Source organism: Ambystoma mexicanum, chromosome 6q, assembly GCF_040938575.1.
Source record: "Ambystoma mexicanum isolate Mex_15411 chromosome 6q, UKY_AmexF1_1, whole genome shotgun sequence".
NCBI classification, from domain to species: Eukaryota; Metazoa; Chordata; class Amphibia; order Caudata; family Ambystomatidae; genus Ambystoma; species Ambystoma mexicanum.
In genome coordinates, this window is record NC_090937.1 from 722,597,329 (window position 1) to 722,612,810 (window position 15,482).

A 15,482-nucleotide genomic window follows, 5' to 3' on the forward strand; every position below is an offset into this window, starting at 1 on the left:
TGCAATTGTGGCAAAACCCAACAGCGGCACGATTCAAAGCAGCAAACCCACACTTAAAACACTATGGGAGGCAAAATTCAAGCATGACACAACATAGCCATGATGAGATTTAGAGTAGCATGACTACATTGGGAAAACTTTTGGAGGAAAAATGTAAGAAAAATGTTGCAAAATACAACTGTAGCACGATTCGAAGTAGCAAACCAATATTTAGAAAACTCCAAGCAGCAAAATGCAAGTATGGGATTACAAAACAGTGGCGAGATTCAAATCAGCAAAACCCACACTTAGATCACTCCTGGAGACAAAATGTAAGCATGGCAAAATATAACCTTGGTGAGAGTCAAAGGAGCAAGTCTACATTTGGAAAACGCTGGGAGGAAAATGCGGCAAAATACAACAATGGCGCGATTCAAAGTAGCAAACCCACATTTAGAACACTTGGGAAGCAAATTGCAATTGTGGCAAAACACAACAGTGGCGAGAATCAAAGTAGGAAACCTGAATTGGGAAAATTCTGGGAAGCAAAATGCAAGTGTGGCAAATACAACAGTGATGTGATTCAAAGTAGCAAACCCACAGTTAGAACACTCTCTGAAGCAAATTGCAATTGTGGCAAAACACAACAGTGGCGAGAATCAAAGTAGGAAACCTGAATTGGGAAAATTCTGGGAAGCAAAAAGCAAGTGTGGTAAATACAACAGTGATGAGATTCAAAGTAGCAAACCCACAGTTAGAACACTCTCTGAAGCAAATTGCAATAGTGGCAAAATGCAACAGTGGCGAGAATCAAAGCAGCAAACCTGAATTGGGAATACTTCTAGAAATAAAATTAAAGTGTGGCAAAATACAACAGTGGAGAGATTCCAAGTAGCAAACCCACATTTAGAACACTTGGGAAGCAAATTGCAACTGTGGCAAAACACAGCAGTGGCAAGAATCAAAGTAGGAAACCTGAATTGGGAAAATTCTGGGAAGCAAAAAGCAAGTGTGGTAAATACAACAGTGATGAGATTCAAAGTAGCAAACCCACAGTTAGAACACTCTCTGAAGCAAATTGCAATAGTGGCAAAATGCAACAGTGGCGAGAATCAAAGCAGCAAACCTGAATTGGGAATACTTCTAGAAATAAAATTAAAGTGTGGCAAAATACAACAGTGGAGAGATTCCAAGTAGCAAACCCACATTTAGAACACTTGGGAAGCAAATTGCAACTGTGGCAAAACACAGCAGTGGCAAGAATCAAAGTAGGAAACCTGAATTGGGAAAATTCTGGGAAGCAAAAAGCAAGTGTGGTAAATACAACAGTGATGAGATTCAAAGTAGCAAACCCACAGTTAGAACACTCTCTGAAGCAAATTGCAATAGTGGCAAAATGCAACAGTGGCGAGAATCAAAGCAGCAAACCTGAATTGGGAATACTTCTAGAAATAAAATTAAAGTGTGGCAAAATACAACAGTGGAGAGATTCCAAGTAGCAAACCCACATTTAGAACACTTGGGAAGCAAATTGCAACTGTGGCAAAACACAGCAGTGGCAAGAATCAAAGTAGGAAACCTGAATTGGGAAAATTCTGGGAAGCAAAAAGCAAGTGTGGTAAATACAACAGTGATGAGATTCAAAGTAGCAAACCCACAGTTAGAACACTCTCTGAAGCAAATTGCAATAGTGGCAAAATGCAACAGTGGCGAGAATCAAAGCAGCAAACCTGAATTGGGAATACTTCTAGAAATAAAATTAAAGTGTGGCAAAATACAACAGTGGAGAGGTTCCAAGTAGCAAACCCACATTTAGAACACTTGGGAAGCAAATTGTAATAGTGGCAAAATGCAACAGTGATGAGAATACAAGCAGCAAACCTGAATTGGTAAAATTCCTAGAAGCAAAATGAAAGTGTGGCAAAATACAACAATGACAACTGTGGTGACATTCATAGTAGCAAACCTACATTTAGAATACTCTCGGAAGCAAAATGCAAGTATGGCATACCACAACAGCAGCGAGATTTAAAGAAGCAAACCCACACTTAGAAAACTCTGGGAGACAAAATGAAAGTTCCTCGGGGTGGACCAGTGAGGGAGGATCACCTGGATGGGGGGTCCTTGAGAAGTGGGAGTGGGACACTGACAGGTGGGATGCAGTATTCCCCTTCCTTTGACACCTTTTCCCCATCCACTCATGTAGGACATTCAAAACCACTACCCCACCCTTTTCCGACACGAACACTTTCGCACAACACAAATGACAATAGACTAACACCAGAGCCATTTACCTGACATGCCCCTATACAAGGTTCAAGAAAAGTCAGGCAATTAACCCGAATCACACACTCCTGACGGCTCTTTCCCTTCCTCATAGGGATAAAAGGTGAAGCCCGAGAGCACAGTACAAGCACGGCAGACAGCACGATGAGACAGCTAATCCGACAGTTCGAGAGAAGGTGGCAGAAATCGAGAGGGTGGTGAGGAGAGAACGGCAAACAAATTAAGAACCCAGTAGCCCTATGAACCAGTAAAAAGACTCTAGAAGAACTGACAGAGATGATTACCTTAGAACAATTTACTCCTTACCCCCTTTTTTGCAAAAAGCCATCTTTCAGTTAAATCGACCTACTCTAGCCATGGCCATTGAAACGGCACAAAACCACTCGGATGTGGCTAAAAAATGTCAGCTAGCCCATCGGTGGGAGGATCGAAGAGATCATAAACCCATCCATCGACCACAACTCCGAGGAATACACAAATCAGGGGGATCATACAAGAGCAAGGGAGGGGTGCAGAGAGAAAGAATCGGAATCAGGAATATTGACCAAAAGCCGAAAGAGGAAGGTAGAAGAGAAGAAGTAAAAGGAAGCAAAGCAGCTCCTCTGGTCTGTTTTTCCTGTAGAGAAATAGGACATCTAGCCAGACACTGTCCCAAGAACATAAAGGAAGAACTGATGGAGATAGGCTGTTTGCGGGGAAGAATGGGAGGAAGCCGAGGAAGAGTTAGAAACCTTTACTATCCGTTTATGTCAAACCCCTACCAAGCTCATATATAAAAAGGCTTTGGTAAATGGGAAACAGGTACGAGCCGTAATCAACTGCGGTAGTGAGCAGACCGCTGTATGGGCCGATTTAGTTACCACAAAAGACCTAGATCACAGGGCCCTGGTCCGAGTAACTTGTGTACATGGAGACGAGATATACCCAAAAAATTCCAGTGAGCATTGAAATCCAGAGTCAATCCTGTTAAATACAATCCGCCATCATTCAAGGACTCCCTGAGGATGTTATCCTGGGATAAGATTTCCCCATCTTCTCTACTCTCTTACAAGAGTCTCCACCGTCCTTTGGTCATGTTCTACCCCAGAGATCTTGGCAAGAAATCCAAGTATCCCCAAATTTAACTGTATGGGACTGTGAAAATCTAGAACCTACAAAATCCAAAATAATCCCTGACATCCAGGTAATACGTTATTGCAAAGAGAGTGATAAAATCAATATACCTCTACCTACAAAACCCAATCAGTGGAATATGCAAGAGTTCATGGACATCTCTCATCCCTGCTCTCGGCTAGGTCTTAAACATAGAAGACCTGACCAAAGAACAGGGATATCCACCTTGCATAGGGGAAGGATATTTGAGAAACCTGAAGGTGTCTCCCTGTCTAATCCTTGAGGATCCGTTATCCAGGTAGCCAGGACATGGCCTTCACTATTGGATCCAGTTCCTGGGGGTGGACCAGTGAGGGACGATCACCTCAATGGGGGGTCCTTGAGAAGTGGGACACCAATGGGTGAGATGCGGGATTCTTATTCCTATGGCACCTTTTTCCCATCCTTTCACGTAAGAAATTCAAATCCACTACCCTCCCTTCTGATATAAATCGCACAAACCCAAAAGACAATGGATTATCACTAGAGCCATTTACCTGACATGTCCCAATACAAGGGTCAGGCAAAGTCAGGCAATTACCCAAATAACAGACACCTGACGGCCCTTTCAATTCCCCATATGGATAAAAGGTGGAGCCCGAGATCCCAGTACGAGCACGGCAGCATGATGAGACAGCTAATCCGACGGGGCAGTTCGAAAGAAGGATAAAGGCGGCAGGAATCATGAGGGTGGTGAGGAGAGAAGTGACCTTGCCATTTTCATACCAGAGCCGTGGAACCTTCATGGGAGAGAGCGTAAGACCACAAATAATAGCGCAGGTGTCTTGGAACAGATGTCAACGGTGCACAGGGCAAGCCTACGCCAAGAAGCAGGAGCGAGGGAAGCTCCTGCGCCCGTGGTACCAGCCTTGACTCCAGAGAAGAAACAGGCCAAATGGTTCAGCACAGCCGGTGAGTCGAGGGTAGAACTGATAAGAACCGGGCTTTCTTAATTGAGAAACACAAAGTGGCAAGTTTGAACCAAGATTCAGTGAACTATAAGAGAACTGTAAAAGTGTTAAGGGGAGACCACCTGCAGAGGGAAAACCGGTACCACGTGGGTGCTAACGCAAGAGACTCTGGTTGATCCCCATCTGAGCGAAACGAAAGAAACCAGGAGGCCATAGGAGGGCCACCGAAATAGGTCAAAGTGGCCATACAGGAGGTCAAGCAAAATCCCTGTACAGTCGAAAGACTTTGATCTACAAACTGTGTGAAAGAAAGGGAAGTGAATCCTGCAGTGAGCGGAAACAAGGGAAGTGAATCCCAAGAGGAGCAAAGTCTAAAAGTCCCGAAATACAATATGTTGACAGACATGAACGTGGCCAAGGGATGTCCACTATGAACTGTTTTAAAAAACTTTGAGAACTTAAAGGGAAAAAAATCCTGCTAAAGTCAAGAGGGGTCCGAGCGCAACCGAGGGAGATCCAGGCGTGAAGGCATCACCCAAGCACCAAAAGAGAAGAAGGATCCAAACCCGACCAAGGGAGATCCAGGGGTGAAGCTATCACCCAAAGTTGATTGATAAAGGAAGTGCTAAATAATTTGTGGAATACAATACGTGAAGGGTCAGCACCCAGAAAAGGGGGACCCTGGGGTAACACCATCACCCTACGTGAACTGTGGAAAACAATTGAGAAGGGTCAGCACCCAGAAGTGGGGGACCCAGAGTTGAACAATTTTCACCCTATCAATCTATTTTTGAAGGCAACCGGTCCTCGAAGGCAAGAGACTTTCAGTGAACCGAGACTTGGCCATCAACGGCCCTGATAGCTGAAAACCAAACTGTCATATTGTGCTGGGAAAGCTCGAGAGTTGTGTAGTGCTACACGCTCCCACCTTACGCCTTGCTCAAAATGTGAGGGAAGGAGATGCGAGCTACTGCATTCTGATGCATTATTTGAGAACACTTCTTTCTTTCCTTCAGAACTATCCCACACCCCTTTTGTATTAGTTGTAAGGTTTGGCAATAGTTTCTTTTTTAGTATAGGCACTTTTGTTTTGACATGACGCCACTAGGACTGACTTATTTCTCATTTGATGGTTGACACTTGCTTAGAATTAGGTTTAAATTAGGTGTTTTTTCCAACCTGCATACATCATTCATTGTTCAATAAACACCATTGAACTGTGATCCCTTGTGTCTGTCTTACTTGTTGCGACCATTAATTTCTTACACAAGACTCAAAGCAGCAGATCTTAATCCTGAAAACTCTGGAAATCAATATGAAAATGCAGCAAAACACAACAGGAGCGAGATTCAAAGTGGCAAACCCAAATTTAGAATACTCTGGGAATCAAATGGTAATTGTGGCAAAATACAACAGTGGCGAGAATCAAAGCAGCAAACCTGATTTGGAAGAATTCTGGGAAGCAAAATGCAACTGTGACAAAATACAACAGTGACGAGATTCAAAGTAGCAAACCTACATTTGGAACATTTCGGGAGGGAAAATGCAAGTGTGACAAAATATAACCGCAGCGAGATTCAAAGCAGCAAACCTAAATTTAGAACACTCTGGGAAGCAACATTGCAAGTGTGGCAAAATATGACAGTGGGGAGATACACAATAGGTGTCCTTTACCTGAGATTCACGGCGAGGCCTGTGGCAGGGCTAGGTCACCAGGCGAACAGGCAAAGAGGAGGGGAATGCGCCCTTAGCCTGTGCCCTTTGCCGGCTGCCTGGGCCAGGCTGCCCTGTGTTGTGGGATTGAGTGGGATGTGTTTTCTATTACTAGGTCAGCTGACCTCAGGACTCACCAAATCCATTTAGAGCCGAGACAGGCAGGGCGCGGGATACAGGGAGGGAAGCTGGCTCGCTCTTGAGCACCAATGATGCAGGATACGCTGGGTTAGAGAGGCACCAGTGAACCATGGAGTGCTGAGTCACTCTCCTGGCTGGGGAGGACCACGAGTCCTGAGTCTGAGTCCTCTTAGTCTGAGTCCTCCTAGACGGCATGGGCAAATGGGCTTCATCTTGGCAGAGAGCCCAATGGAGCCGGTGTGTACCTAGGTGAGCTGACCTGAGGAGTCACCTAATCCGTAGAGAGGGGAGGCAGGCAGGGGGGGGGGGGTGCAGGGAGGGAAGCTGGCTCGCTCAGGAGCACTGATGACACTGCATGGGCTGGGGGGGGGGAGAGAGCGCCCCGTGGACCACAGAGGGCAGGGGCACTCACCTGGCTGAGGGGGACCACGAGGGTCTGAGTCCTCCTAGGCAGCGTCGGCAAATGGGCTTCGTTAGTGATTCAAGTTTCTCTTGAGGGACACTTGCATTATAGGTCCCAAAATACACCAGCCTTTATGGGTTTATAGTTATCTGCTTTGCTGCAGCTGGTGAAAATGTTTCACTCTCACGCGGGCCTGCTCCCCTTTGCTGAGCTCCCACATTTTGGAACTCTGAACTCAGACAGTGCCTTTAACACCTTACAGTGGTCTCCTTTTTCCTTCCAGCCAATTGCATCTTTAGCCTAGCCAGCACGGTGATCTGCACTGCAGTCTCCTCCACCTCACATTTCTCTAAATCTGATATCTCAAGCTTTCTTTAGTGTGAAGCTCTGCCCCACCCCGAACCCATGAGACTAAACAGAAGGAGCAAACATATCCTGCTAGCACTGCATCTGTGGTGATGCAGATCCCCCACAGCTCATATCGTGCTAGCACTGCATCTGTGGTGATGCTGGCACTGCATGTGTGGTGATGCAGATCCCCCACAGCTCATATCGTGCTAGCACTGCATCTGTGGTGATGCAGATCCCCCAAAGCTCATATCGTGCTGGCACTGCATCTGTGGTGATGCAGATCCCCCACAGCTCATATCGTGCTGGCACTGCATCTGTGGTGATGCAGATCCCCCACAGCTCATATCGTGCTGGCACTGCATCTGCGGTGATGCAGATCCCTCACAGCTCATATCGTGCTAGCACTGCATCTGTGGTGATGCTGGCACTGCATGTGTGGTGATGCAGATCCCCCACAGCTCATATCGTGCTGGCACTGCATCTGTGGTGATGCAGATCCCCCACAGCTCATATCGTGCTAGCACTGCATCTGCGGTGATGCAGATCCCCCACAGCTCATATCGTGCTAGCACTGCAGGTCCCCCACAGCTCATCCCACAGCTCATATCGTGCTCTTGCAGTGGTGAAAACAAATATTTACTGAGGTCACAGGTGCCTGGCATGCTCGTGGCTCATACATACATATGAACGGGCCAGTAGTGCAATAATGGCCTGCTAGAAATTGCTCAAATGTATGTAGCCTGCAGTTTCACTGTGCATATTCCCACACACATATATGAATCAAGTGCTTGGGAGTTGTCGTGCTCCTCCTACCTGAAAGGGCTACTGCTCTTTTTCGCTAGGAATAGAAGATCTTTGGCAGCGGTGAACGAAGAAGCCTTATTAGATGGAGGCCTTGCTCAGTGAATGTGCTGCCCCCTACTGGCCCATGGATGGTGCATTTTCCTTTCAGTGAAGACCTGCTGTGAAACACCTGCTTAAAAAACCTGAACGCCCCTTTCTTGACATTAAAACAAGTAATATATGCCTTTATTTTAACACTTACATTATAACTGAGTCACCTCAATGCAGTACGTCTTAAAAAAAGAAAGACAGTCAATAGAACTAAAAACTCATGTAAGCTCTGCGTTAATGCAGCTCGTTTTTCAGAATGCTATATTACTGCCGTACATATTAAGCAATTGTAATTAAGTATCTTTTATGAATAATTAACCTCTATATCAGCTATTGATACAGTATTTAATGAAATCTAATTGCACTGTTTAAATACCCTTTGGCCATATGACAAGCGCTGGTCTGTAGTTTGTCTTTGCCTGCTGTTCATTAATTCGAACGCTCTAATTTACGGTCTTCATTTCAGAAGCTACGGGACCTCATGGGTGAAACAAAGCTTGATTTAATTATCTTATAATTGGGCAATGAAACTCACTGGTGTGCAAGGCAGAGGCCTGCGTAACCTAAACCGGCATCCCCGGGTTAATGCAATAACACAATACTAAATACGCATACATAGATGGGTGAATTTGGTGTGACGAGGGGCCCAGGAGAAGACAGCCGGAGACAGGGTCAGCCTTAAGCACAAGGGCTGCGGTTGGGGGCGGGGGCAGCAGGGCATCCACACACGACACTGTGTCAGTGCCTTTAGCTGCTCCTACTTTTCCCGCGCTCCTACTTCCCTTTCATTTATGATTTTGTTCAAATGATGACGACCATCATGCTGGCCCTACCTACCCGACCACTCTCACTTGTGATCCTCAGCACAATTCAATGGAGTGAAGCTAAAAGTGCCTACAGCTGTCTTCGGCCATACAACCTGGGGCCAGGCTCGTTTAGGAAGAGAATGTGTCAACTTCTCAAATCTTAATGCACAGTGTGTTTCATTTTCATCCATGTGACATTCCACTCTGCAGAGTATACCATAGATGCATTTCTAATGATATAACGATTCTGTTTTCATTGCATTATGAAGCTATACGTTGTCTAACACCTGAATAAGCATTATGGGTTGTATTGAACAAATGTGACACAAAGGACTATTGCATGGATATTGGTTCAGGGAGGCTTTAACATAAAGAGTCTTGGGAGTCGTAGTCCTTGCACTCAGGATAATAAACAAAGGACAACAAACAGAAACCCATTCAGAAAGTTCCAGACTGAAAGTCTCCTGTTTAGGTTGCTCTAGGATTCAGCCTATAATCACTTCTTCTGGGGACCAGAAGGCTTTGCTGCCTCTCACAGCATTTGGGGCACCAGGAAAATACTTCCCAACTCACTAATCTAGACCGAGGGATATAATGCCCTGTTCACTCCACCAGGGAAATAGTACCCTACTCACTCTATCTTGCTTCCCTGTAGCACACCCCTCTTCTAGAGTCACAGGGCTCTCCTCTTCTGCTATACCTCCCCTCTCCAGGGCCAAGGTCACTCTTGCTCCCTCTCTACTTCTTACCCCTCCCTCCTCTTGGGGCTGGGGTTTCGTTCTTTTGGTCTCAATGGGATCTGTTCTTCTCACTGGATGCCACACCTCTTCTGATGTCCCAGGGGCTCACCACTTCCTCACAGGAGCATACCCCTCTTCTGGAGTTCAGGTGTACTCTTCTCTCCCTCACTAGAGCAGACCACCTTTGGGTCTCAGGGGGGCTTCTGTCTGCCTCACTGGAGCACACCCCGCTTCTGGGGTTCAGGGGACTCCTCATCCCCTCACTAGAGCAGAGTCCACTTTCGGGGTTCAGATGGACACTTCACCTCACAGGAGCACACCCATATTCTTGGGTTCTGGGGGGTTCCTCTCCCCTCACTGGAGCAGACCCCACTTGTTGGGTTCAGGGGCCCTCCTCCACCTCACTGGAGCACACGCCTCTTCTGGGATTTTAGGCAGTATATCTCCCCCTCACTGAAGCAGACCCCTCATTTAGGGTTCAGGGGACTCCTGTCGCTCTCGAGGGAGCACACCCCTCTTCTGGGTTCAAGCGGATCTCCATCTTGTCTACTCTCATGCCACATCAGCATACTCCTCTCCTCAGCTCCCAGCGAAAAGACTGTTTCTTATCCTCTGTTATACAGCCTCATAATTTTACCATTGGCTAAGGCAAACTGTTGAATTGATGGGATAGTAAAGTCCCTCTTCCAGTCCAGAGAAAGGAAGTCTTTAAAACCTTTCTGCCATCTTGGATATCTTTCAGTTGGCTTTCAAGTCCAGGAGCCGGTGTTTGTAAACTGCTATGCTCTTGGCAAACCTCTAAGTCACCACCTGTGAAAAAATCATTTTTTGTTTACAGAGGGAGAAGAATGTTTTTCTCTCTTTAAATGCTGCGGCTGCCAGGGAGGGAGAAATCCATTCTCCTTCGCATACATTGCTGCTGAGGGCGGTATGGCATAAGTTAGATTTTTCCATTTGAAGATACACACCTGTTGACTAAGGGATGTGCTTGTGATTCCCCATAGCATATCTTTCCCTAAATCCCTAAAAGGTACACTGGAATCCCCTCCAGGTTTTGGTTCTCGAAACCTGATGCATCTTGGGAGATGTGGTCCTGAATACTCTCTTTCTTTGGGACCTTTCTTTAATATAATAGTTCAGGAGTGCACCTAACAGTCCTATTCTAAGGTCAAACAGTGACTGGATGCAATGTTTGCATTGTGACTTTGTCGCATATCCCCACCATTCCTCTCTGGCTCCCCCTATTTTTTCCTGCCCTAGAGGATTGTCACTGTACTTTGTTAGATGCATGGGGTGTACCTTTCATTGGTTACCCAGGAGGTTGACTCAATACATATTCTACCTGCGTGTGAGGTCTTTCCTCATAGACTTGATTTGTTTTCAGTCAGGTTCATCTCCCCTTCCAATGATTTTTCTGGCATGCATAGCCAACCCAGTGGTCAAATTTAGGGAAGCCTGTTCCCAAGAGAACGCCTTCTGGTAACCCTGGGATTACTCAAGCCTCTCTCTCCCCTGATCTTTCCCCTTTCTCCAATAACACCTCACAGTGTCATGGTATTCCAGCACCAAGAATGCAGATGGTATTTATTTATGTTTTCCCCAGCATATTGTCTGGAGTTTGGATTTTTGGGTGAACATCATACTCTTGGCTTCCCGAGTCTAACTTGGCGATCATGTTCTTCCCATTTATCACTGCTACCAGAAATCTTCTTTGGGTCCGCTGGAGGGCCCATATAAATACCTGGAGGATTTCTTCATGGGACCATTCCTGTGTTTTTTCTTGGGGTCTGGTATCATTTATGTCAGGGTTATGTCTTCCCCTTTCCTGACATCTCTACAGCTCTGGAAAGATTACCCACTGTTCTATGGGTTGCATGCTTTCAGCATCTTCCCCACTCATATCACGGTTCTCATCTCTTTCTGATATGCTGGAAAGAATATCCCATAGGAAATGTGAATCAAACTCCCCTGCTTGGTCAAGGATTTCCATAAGATCTTCCGATCCTTTTCATAATGCAAATCAGTGTCCTCATTAGTAGACCACCTCTTTGCATGTTGTTTAGAATCCTGGTCAGTCTGCACCATTGGAACATGAAATTAATTGGGTAGGTAAGTAGAGTGAGTCATAATCTGCTCTCCTCTGTTCTACATCTTAGGGCTGCATTCTATCCATCATCCTTGCCAGGGAAAGGAGACGCTCGTCCTCTGAACTGGTAACTACCAAACTGCTTTCCGATGTCTTTTGTATAGACGGTATGAAGTTCTTTATATTAAGTGGTGTGTCCGCCTTATCATCCATAAGGAGGTTCATCTGCTCTGGGAAAACCAGTTCTGGTGCTTCTTCCTCCAAGTGCAGGGATCTTGCAACATCTTCTTCCAACACCGGGGTGCCATTGGCCTGCCTGCCTCACTGGGTAGATTACTTCCACTAATCAGGGTGGGTATTCGGAACGATTTGGATTGCTGAGGATTTCTTCTCTTGTGAGTTGCCCAGAATCATCTTTGTTCTTTGCCATCAGCTGGACATGGGGACCACACTGCCTCTCTTCTGGTCTGGAGACATTCCAAATGGAAATGTTTTCTCCTCTCAGTTCTTCTCTTTCTTCAACTCTGGGATGGCTTTGTATACCAGAATGTGTCATAGTGGAATTGGGTGATCATATCTCCCTTCTTAATCTTCTGTTGGGTTAAGGAAAAATGTACGATGAGAACAGATATGTTGCTCAGATGGTTTGTAGACACCAATTCAGTTGACACATTAAACTGTCTATCAGGAGTGGCGGCACTCAAAGTCATGTGGTGTCCACAGCAGTTGGGGGAGGCAGCTCTACATTCAGGTCAGTTTCAACTAAAACCTCCTCTCTCCCTTTTATGCAGTATTCATAAGCACTGTGTACATCATAATAGGTTTTCCAGGGTGATTTACAGGTTGGGGTGTCGTCCTATGGTGTCAGGAGGTGAACAATTAATCCAGGGATTCAGGGTTTATCTCAAGACCTATCCAGGGGTTTGTTTGGGGAACCACACTTAAGCTTTCAGTAGGAGGCATTTTGAAGGTGAGTGGCCCTATCCTGATCTCCGGTCTTAAAAGAAATAAAATAATTGGGAGCATGGGCCGAACTTTGTCTCAGGTTCTGCGATCCCAGGAATGGCACCACCTGTCACATGGCTGAGGGAATGCACAACTGCTGACACCAGAATCAGGGTTTTATTAAACAAAAGTGAAATATAAGACACATTCATGGAAATTGGCTTAGGATGGCTGTAACAGAAAGATTCTTTGGAGTCACACTCCTTGAACTCATGTTTGTAAATGAAAGATAGCAAATAAGAAGGCATTCAGAAATTTTCAGACAGGAGGGCCTCCTGTTTAGGTCGCTCCAGCATTCAGTCCTTATCACGTCTTCTGGGGACCACAAGGTCCCTCCGCACTCTCTCGGCATTTGAGGCTTCCTCCCTTTGCTAAGTGTTCCAAAAAGTCCTCCTCTTAACTGGGGTTCTCTCTTTTACTGTGCCTTTTACTTAGGTGGGATACAGTGCCCGGCTCACTAATCTTCACATAGGGCTAAAGTGCCCTGCTCACTCTCCCAGGGATCTAGTGCCCTGCTCCCTCTCTCTCTCTCTTCACTGGAGCACACCCCTCTTCTATGTTCATGGGGCTCTCCTCTTCTGCTACACATCCCCTCTTTTGGGGTCAAAGTCATTCTCTCCCTCTCTACTTCTAACCTCTCCCTTCCCTTGCACCCTGGTTCACTTTGTTTTGGTCTCAAGGGTCTGTTCTCTGTTCACTGGTGCCCAATCCTCTTCTGGGGTCCCAGGAATTCACCTCTTCCTCGCAGAAGTATACCCCTCTTCTCGGTGCCACAGCAGATCTTCTCCACCTTGCTGGAGCAAACTCCACTTTGTGGGTTCAGTGCGGCTCTTCTCCCCCTCACTGTTCACACCCCTTTTCTGTGGTTTAGGGGGCTCTCTCCCATTCACTGGTGCAAACCCCACTTTTGAGGATCAGGGGGCACTTCTTCCCCTTGCTAGAGCACAACCCTCTTCTGGAGTTCAGTGGGAATCCTCTTCCCACAATGAAGCAGACCACAATGTTGGGGTTCAGGGCCCTCTTCTATCTCTCATTGGAGAACACTCCTCCTCTGGGATTCAGGCGTCTTCTCTCCTCCACACTGGAGCTGATCACTCTTCTGGGCTTCACGGTGGGAGCTCTTCTCCCCCTCACTGGGGCACACACCCTCTTCTGAGTATCAGGGTACTCCTCTCCCCTCGTTGGAGCACACCCCTCTTCTGGGCTAAAGTGGTGCCCCTGATCCTAGGCTCTCATGCTTTCTCAGCAAACTCCTCTCCTCAAATTCCAGCCCAAAAGACAACATCTGTGTTTCTTAACTTTTGTTATAAAGTCCTCACGTTCTCCCATTGGCTGAGGCAAACATTTGAATTGATTGGAAAATGATGTTCCTATTCCAAGTCAGGGGAAGGAAGACTTCAAAAGGCTTTGTGCTATCTTTGATTCCTTTCAGTGGAATTCCAAGTGTTGGAGCTGGCATTTCTTAGTTGCTCTGTTTCTGCCTTCCCTCCTGGTTGTCCACCTGCACAGAAATGCGTCATGTCGGTTTCTGGAAAAAGGCCTTCACAATAGAGAGGAAAACCTCTAAGTTCCCTCTGTGTAAAAAATATATTTTTATGGGGAGGGGGAAGAACTTATTTCTCTCTTTAAATGCTGCAGCTGCAGAGAGGAAGAAAACGGTTCCCTTTTACCTGCGCTGCTGGTGGGGGTGTCATAAGTTCGATTTTTCCCTTTGAGGATCTGCACTTGTGCATGTGCTAATGATTCACCATAGCGTATCTTTCCCTGATTCCCTGAAAGATATTCCAGAATCCGCTCTGTGTTTTGGATGTAGGAGAGCTGTAGTTCTGAATACCCGTCTTTCTTTGGGACCTGGCAGTTTCTAATTAGCTGCTTCATGCTGTGTTAGTAGTGTTTTAAATCAAACAAAATCCAATTTTAAATAAAAGTTTATTTTAAGAAAAGGTATCAAAATGTGGATTTTGTTTGATATAAAAACAATGGGCCTCATTACATGGTAGGCGGTAAGGGTTAACGGTCACCGGTAAGGGTACCGGTGACCGTTAACCCTTACCGCCCGATTACGAGGTCCCTTTGCGGGTTGGTACTTTAACGCCTGCTTTTTAGCAGGCGTTAAAAAACCAACCCGCAAAGGGACCAGGGTGCTAATTACGGTACCGCAATTTGCGGTACCGTAATTAGCAACTTCCCCATTCCCATTATGCCCTATGGGGCAAAAATGGGAATGGGGAAGGGCAATGGGGGAAGGGGAAATTACCGCCCCGCCAACCTTGGAATAGGGCGGTAATTCCCCTTTCCTCCAAGGCGGTGCCAGTATTTTACCGGCATGGACCAAGGTCCAAATAGCACCTTGGTCCACCGCCTACCGTGTAATGAGGCCCACTGTGTTTCAGAAAGGACAAAAGTAAAATAACAGTGTTACATAACATGGATTTATGTCCTGTTCCGTCACGTATCAGCCTACGTGGACATTCCATGGGCTGACTTTCTAAAGTGGCATTCCAAAGCATTTCTTACCACACAAAGATGCTGAATGCACACCACTCAGAAATGTACAGTTTGTGCACACCGTTGTGTATGGCAAAGAGTCGAGCTCTTGACCTGTTAAAAGTAAACACAGTTTGCTGGAAGGCACAACCGAAGAAGTCCTGAGACAGTCAATATCAAACTGTTTCAAGAACTACAAAAAAAAACTACTTTTGAAAGTGTAGCAGAGCATCACATAACGAATGAGTTTCTGAAACCACATATCATAAGGAAATAGCTGTGCTTTCAGATATCAGAAAAAAAGATACCTTTTCAGGAAGTTTGCTGAAATACCAAAACCAGTTTGTGTTTTCTGATGTAGAATATTCTACAAAGTAAATACATGATTAGTTGACATTTTGCAAAAAATAACACAAAATAAAGAAACTGAGTGGTGTCAGTTGGCATTCATTGTACTCTGCAGTGAAAGACAAATCTAACCTGCCAGACATCCTGTTGTTTTGCAATTGCTGATATGCCCCTCTCATG